This window comes from Rhinopithecus bieti, unplaced genomic scaffold (genome assembly GCF_001698545.2).
Source record: "Rhinopithecus bieti isolate Rb0 unplaced genomic scaffold, ASM169854v2 scaffold_73501, whole genome shotgun sequence".
In the NCBI taxonomy this organism is placed as follows: Eukaryota; Metazoa; Chordata; class Mammalia; order Primates; family Cercopithecidae; genus Rhinopithecus; species Rhinopithecus bieti.
The window spans coordinates 278,511-284,919 of record NW_016827557.1 but is presented as its reverse complement, the minus strand read 5'-3'; the positions used below and the strand labels follow the sequence as shown (position 1 = coordinate 284,919).

The following is a 6,409-nucleotide window of genomic DNA, read 5'->3' as shown; positions in this document are numbered from 1 at the left end:
TTGCCCGTTTTAAATTGGGTTGTATTTTACTGTTGAGTTGTAAGTGTTCTTTATATATTCCGGATACTAGACTGTTACTGGATATATGACATTAAGTCAACTTCTTAAATTATTTTAAGTATAATCCCCACACATCAACCCTATGAGGTAGGTATTTTATGATCCCTATTTTACAGATGATAAAGCTGAAATCCAGAAAGACGAGATGATTTGTCAGTTCATACTATTGCGTGGGTGGCAAGGCAGCACTGTTGTCCAGACTGTTCTGGCTCCAGCTCTTCTCCACGCGTGTCAGACACATGCTGCCTTTGCCCCCAGCATTCACTTCTCCTGTCTGTGCAGTGTCGTTCGTGATTCTGCGGTGGAAACTGTGCCTTAGGACATTCAGCTGCGGTCTGTCAGGTGAAGATACGTGGACTCCTGGGCTGTGGAAGTGGAGCCCACGCCAGCTGAGGCCATCGGTACATTCTGTCCGTGACCACAGGGGCTGGCTGGTGATGGCCACGTGCCTCCAACCAAGACAGTTGGGCCAGGGAAACACCGTTCTGACCTGGGCCACCTCCTGGGGAAGTGGAGCAGCTCTTGTGCTGCTGGGGTGACTGCCACGCTTGGGAATGGGGTTCCCAAGGAGGAAGCAAAGTTGGCCTGTGTCTTGGTGTCAGCATTTGGGGGTCAAATCACACCAAGCCTGACACAGGCACCCCTGGGCATTTTGGCTTTTGGGAGTCATTACATTCCCCTTTTGTGTTAGCCAGTTTTGGTTGGGTTTTCTGTCATCTGTAACCAAGAGAGTCCTCAGTGATACGCGTTACCACCAACAATACTCCATGTGGTCAAATCAGCTTTTTCAGTCGGTTTTTATTGAAATGGTTATATTAGCAAATTCTGCACATACAGGTGTACACTGTTGGCATATAGGTATATACCATACAATTTCACTACTTGATTATACTTACACCAACCATGCAGACCGAGGAGCTGTGCTGCCCACAACGTTTCAAAGGGCTGATGAGATCTGATTGTCAAGAACCAGCTCACACTCTACTTGTAGGTGTTTGCGTTCCAGACAAGAAAACTCCCCCTTCAGGGGGCTAATCAACAGTGTTGATTCTTGAATATTGACTGTTCTTTCTGGCACAAGCTATCCAATGAATTAAATTAAAATTTTAATTAACATTCAAGTGCATAGTTTCCTTTTCATCCCTCAAGGTGGAATGTAAGTCATGTGCCACGTTTAGGTATATCCCAAGCCTCCCCACCCACATTACCTGTGTTATAGTTAGAAAAATAGTTTTGTACGCCATCTTCTGAGATGCTGTGCATAGTGAGCAGGAGCCTGGAGTAAGGTGGGCTCTTTGAATGACCCAAATATGAAAGGGGCAACTGTAATATTTTATGAGTATAAAAGCTACGGAGGGTCCAAAACAACTGAGACACATGTGGTCTCGGGCTTGCACCAGCTCCTTCTCCTGTCCAGGAACAGGATGCTTCCATCAGGTGAGAATGTTCTCCACACCTCAAATATCACTTCCTAGCTCGGAGCCTTTTCCTGCTTTTGTAATCACACTGGACAAGTTTTCTCTTTAGACAGAGTTATTGCCTCTCTGCAGTAGATCTGGCTCTAAGCCCCAGTCAGGAGATCCCCTCCTCCAGCTGGCTCAGCGAGCCAGGCCCAGGCTGTCTGAGGAACGCCTGGAGACAGCACCCTCTCTGCTTCTCTCCAGGATGGCACATGTCGTTTCAGGCTGGGTACCCCGCAAAGGTGCCAGGACCTGAACCTGGGCCACACCTATTGGCCCCGTCCACAGAGCACAGCCAGCAACCCGCAGCCTTTCTGCTATAGGAGCGCTTACTCACCTGAAGGAAAAGAAATGGCCAGGACGTTATATTCTACCTAACCACCTCACCCCACTGTTTCTTTACAAACATCTTGGTTCAGTACCTCCCAGTCATTGCAGAAGTCCTTTAAATATCACATAGTGTAAATAATATACTTGCACTTAATTGGAGATAAAGGGTGTTCCAAAGGCAAATTTGAATTTACTCTGTTGGGTTAAATTTGTAAACCCCAGCTCAGAACCACTATCTGTGACGCTCCGCAGATGTTGGTGGCTATAGAGAGGTGGCTACGGAAGGCGACGATCTGTGGATGCGTGGAGAACTGAGGAGGCCAAGTCAGCCTTGCCAGGCCACCATGTGCCGCCGGGAGCTGGGCAGCCTGAGAGGAGAGCAAAGAAGGGCCAGGAGCCCCCGCCTCAACTGACAGGAGCCTGCTCACCACATGCCCCGAGTTCCCACAGGAGAATGCATGTGCGCTGGGCTGGGCGCCACCCTCGGCTCGGGAGGGGACCTTGGTGGCGTCTGGCTACCAGCACTGCTTTCAGCGGTGGCTGGGCCACCGAGAGCGTTTGTGGTGTGTGCATAGGGAGGAGGAGTCAACAGGAGGAACTCCGCAGCCCAGGCAGAGGTCTGTGCGGGCCAGAAGCACTGAATACTTCTGAAAGCTTAAAACTTAAGTTGCAGGACGTTCAAAGTTTTTTTTTTTTTTTTTTCCCCATAAAGGATCTTCCTTCTTCCCCAAGTTAGAGTGAAGAAAACAGGAAAAAAATACCTTGAGCTTAGGATGGAAAGGGAAGGAAAACCCAAGATGAGTCCAGGTGACAACCGGGCGGCCCCCAGAGGGTCTTTGTGGGACCACAGGAGCCAGGACTCAGGCATACGACCATCATCCTTTCAGCAGCCGAGGCGGATGGCGCCTGCCCCTCCACGGTCACTGGAGGCTGTGGGGCCACAGCTGTGGAGAACGCAGGCGGCTGGAGACCCTCTCGGCCTCTCTTCTTCAAAGCTCAGTTTGTTGGGATCTTCCAGGACACCCACAAAAAAGAGGGTGAACCTTTAGCAATGTCCCAGAGGAGCTTCATGGCTACTGGGGCCGCCTGACCCCAACCCAGCCGCCTCAGCCAGGCCTCAGGAGGCCAGTGTGGCCTTGAACCTCGGAGCCCCCAGGAGACACAGGGGAGCCAGTCCCAGGCCTCACCAGGGAATGTTCCTCCTAGGTGAAGATTTGCTTTGCTTTGCTCTCCCTGTACTTGCCTCAGACAATAAGGAAAGGAATTCCAAGAAGCAGACACAGGCACCTTGTCCCCACCTGCCTTCTTCCAGTGTTTTTTCTGATGCTACCATACTTCAAATCCGTGCAGGCCTTCTCCCAGTTCTTCTGCAAGGCTCATAGCCATAGCCCAGGGCACTGTGTGAAGATTACAATCAACAGCCTTTCCTAATGGGTTAAAAGGAGGGTGTGTTGAAGCTCTGGAATGCTTTACCAACAAGGCCAAAATACAAGCCCAAACTCCACGCCCTTCATAGGTAACAACTGCTCTAATCAGACCTGGGAGGGGAAGGCGCTATTTTCAGCTGTGGGTATCGCCCTGCGATGAGCCCTTACTCAACTCCTCACACTCACTGACAATGTGAGCCAATGTTGACTTTAGTCACATTAAACTCTGCTTCTGGGTGACACTGAACACAGGAGAGGAAGTGAGAGCTAGTTGGACAGCCATTCGTGAAGAAGGAAATCGTACTGAATCGCTTTTCTAAATCCGTTGGGTTCAGTAGCTCCTTCTGTCCACACTTTAAATGTCAGTGTCCCTAGGGCTTTATCCCAAGCCCCATCCTCATGTCACTGGGTGGTTCCAGCCCCACTCTGGCTTCCACCTCCATCTGAACTCAGGGACACCTCTCCTGACCAGCCCCCCTTGGGAGATTCTGCCTCCAGCGCGTGTCAGTGTGTGCACACCTGTGGGGGTGTGTTGGGGAGGGAGGAGGAAGGAGGAGATTTGGGTGCCATAGATATTGTGATTACATGGAGATACTTCAGCAGGACAAGATGGCATGTCCACTTAAAACACAGCTTCTGACCGGGCGTGGTGGCTCACGCCTGTAATCCCAGCACTCTGAGACGCTAAGGCGGGAGGGTCACTGGAGCCCAGGAGTTTGAGGCTAGCCGGGGCAACATGGAGAAGCTCCGTCTCTAAAAAAAATTTTTTTTTAAATTAGCTGGGTGTGGTGGCATGCGCTTGTAGTCCCAGTTACTTGGGAGGCAGAGGTGGGAGAATCGCTTTAGCGTGGGAGGTCGAGGCTGCAGTAAGCCGAGATTACACCACTGCCCTCCAGCCTGGGCAACAGAGTGAGATCTTGTCTCTAAAAAAATTAAAAAACAGGCCGGTGCAGTGGCTTGCACCTGTAATTCCAGCCTCTGTGAGGCCGAGGCGGGCGGACCATTTGAGGTCAGGAGTTTGAGACCAGCCTGGCCAACATGGTGAAACCCCGTTTCTACTAAAAATACAAAAAATTAGCTGGGTGTGGTGGCGTGCACCTGTAAACCCAGCTACTCGGGAGGCTGAGGCAGGAGAATCACTTGAGCCTGGGAGACAGAGCTTGCAGTGAGCTGAGACTGCGCCACCGCACTCCAGTCTGGGAGACAGAGTGACACCCTGACTCTAAATAAATAAATAAATAAACACAGCTTCGCAGGCATTCTGATGCAGGGGTCTGCACCCTGGCCACCTCACCCCCACTGCACCTCCACTGGGCACCAGGTTCGCACCTCCATGCCTCCTTCCAGAGCCCCTGCCAGCCCAGACCTGAAGTATCCCCACAGGACTCTCCCTGGGTCCCATCAACACCCACCCAGGCACCAGGCCTGGAAGCCCAGGTTTCTGCCTCAGTCTCCCTCTTCTTCCACTTGGTGTCAGAGCCTGGTGCGGGGTCTGTGAATGTCCCCCTCTGCCTTGGCCCTCAGGCAGGACTGGCATCCCAGGCCGGGGCCGTGCTGAGCCTCCCTGACCCCCAGTGCGGCTCCTTTTCTTTCCAGAGACAGGAGTCTGGTCCCCCTGACAAGGCTTCCCTGCCCAGGAAGTGCTGTCCTTGCCTCCTGGCCACTGTCCCTGCCTTCTCTTGACTGTTCGCTTGGGCCTCTCTATGGCTGCAATGCCTCTCCTTCACCTGTGCCCTGGAAGTCCCTCCTCATCCAGATTCACCCTCTTATCATTTGCTCTCACAGCCCAGTTGGTTGATAATGTGCCCATTGTCTAGAACAGCCAAAATTTTAATGGTCACGGATTCACCCCAACTTCAAGTATATGTGTTTGCACAGACTGAGAGCTTAATAAAAGTCTGCTGATGATATTAACTGTAGAACCCCACTCTTTTCCTTCTACATTCTACTTCTCTAAAATCAGTGTTTTTGTTTCCTGACATTTAAGAGCAGCAACCACTTGTCAAGGAACCACATTGCCACTTGCCAGCGGTTAATGTCAACCACTGACATTAACGTCACCTCCTTGTTTTCCTACAGCAGAGCCAATGCCTCAATAATAAAGGTTAACAGCAAGAGAACACTTTGATTTTTCTTCAGTTAAAACTAGCTTCAGCCAGGCGTGGGTGGCATGAGCCTGTGGTCCCAGCTACTGGGGAGACTGAGGTGAGAGGATCACTTGAGCCCAGGAGGTCAAGGCTGTAGCGAGCCATGATTGTGCCACTGCATTCCTGCCTGGGCGACGGAGCGAGATCCTGTCTCTGAAAAAATAAAAATATAAAAAAACCAATTTGATTTAGCATGTAGCTCAATGAATGGATTGGATGTGAGGGGAATAAAAACATGAGAAGAGCTTCTAAAGCCTATAGAAAATGTCAAGTTTGTAAAATTCAGTAATCTCATTTTAAAAAATACTTTTCCAAATATCATCAGACTCACTGGCAGCTGGGGCTGCTGCCGCATCAGGGAGGCTGGCAGGTGCCAGACCAGTGCTCAAGAGAGTGCCTTGTGCATGTGCCTCTCAGCCAGGCCTGAGGACCACCAGGGGAGCTGGGAGATGGGGCCTATCTGCAAAAGCAAGGCTCATCAGGATTGTGAGTTTTTAGCTGGGGGCAGAGCTTGTCTTCCCAAGAGGAGGGCAGAGGCAGGCAGCCCCGGGCAGACATGCTCACCACCATAACTGGCTGCTGAGCTCCACCTCCGGCGCTGGAAGCCCTGGCTGTCTGGCCTCCCTTCCCCCTGGAATAACAGGAAAGGAGGGCTACTATGGGCAGTTCCTCCCTTAGGATGTTAAAAGTCACCAAAGCTTGGCCAGGCGCGGTGGCTCACGCCTGTAATCCCAGCACTTTGGGAGGCCGAGGTGGGTGGATCACGAGGTCAGGAGATCGAGACCATCCTGGCTAACACGGTGAAACCCCGTCTCTACTAAAAACACAAAAAATTAGCCGGGCGTGGTGGCAGGCGCCTGTGGTCTCAGCTACTCAGGAGGCTGAGGAAGGAGAATGGCGTGAACTCAGGAGGCGGAGCTTGCAGTGAGCTAAGATTGCGCCACTGCACTCCAGGCTGGGAGACAGAGCGAGACTCCATCTCAAA

General features: G+C 51.5%; 1 long non-coding RNA gene across 1 annotated transcript in view; it reads right to left on the bottom strand.

Moving 5' to 3' along the window:
- Positions 1 to 838: 838 nt before the first annotated feature.
- The window catches only part of LOC108523364 (uncharacterized), a 6,554-nt gene continuing 983 nt past the window's right edge, over positions 839 to 6,409 (bottom strand). Inside the window, exon 2 of the long non-coding RNA XR_001883796.1 lies at positions 839 to 3,277. This is a non-coding gene — a long non-coding RNA (uncharacterized LOC108523364). The remainder of the gene's footprint in view (positions 3,278 to 6,409) is intronic.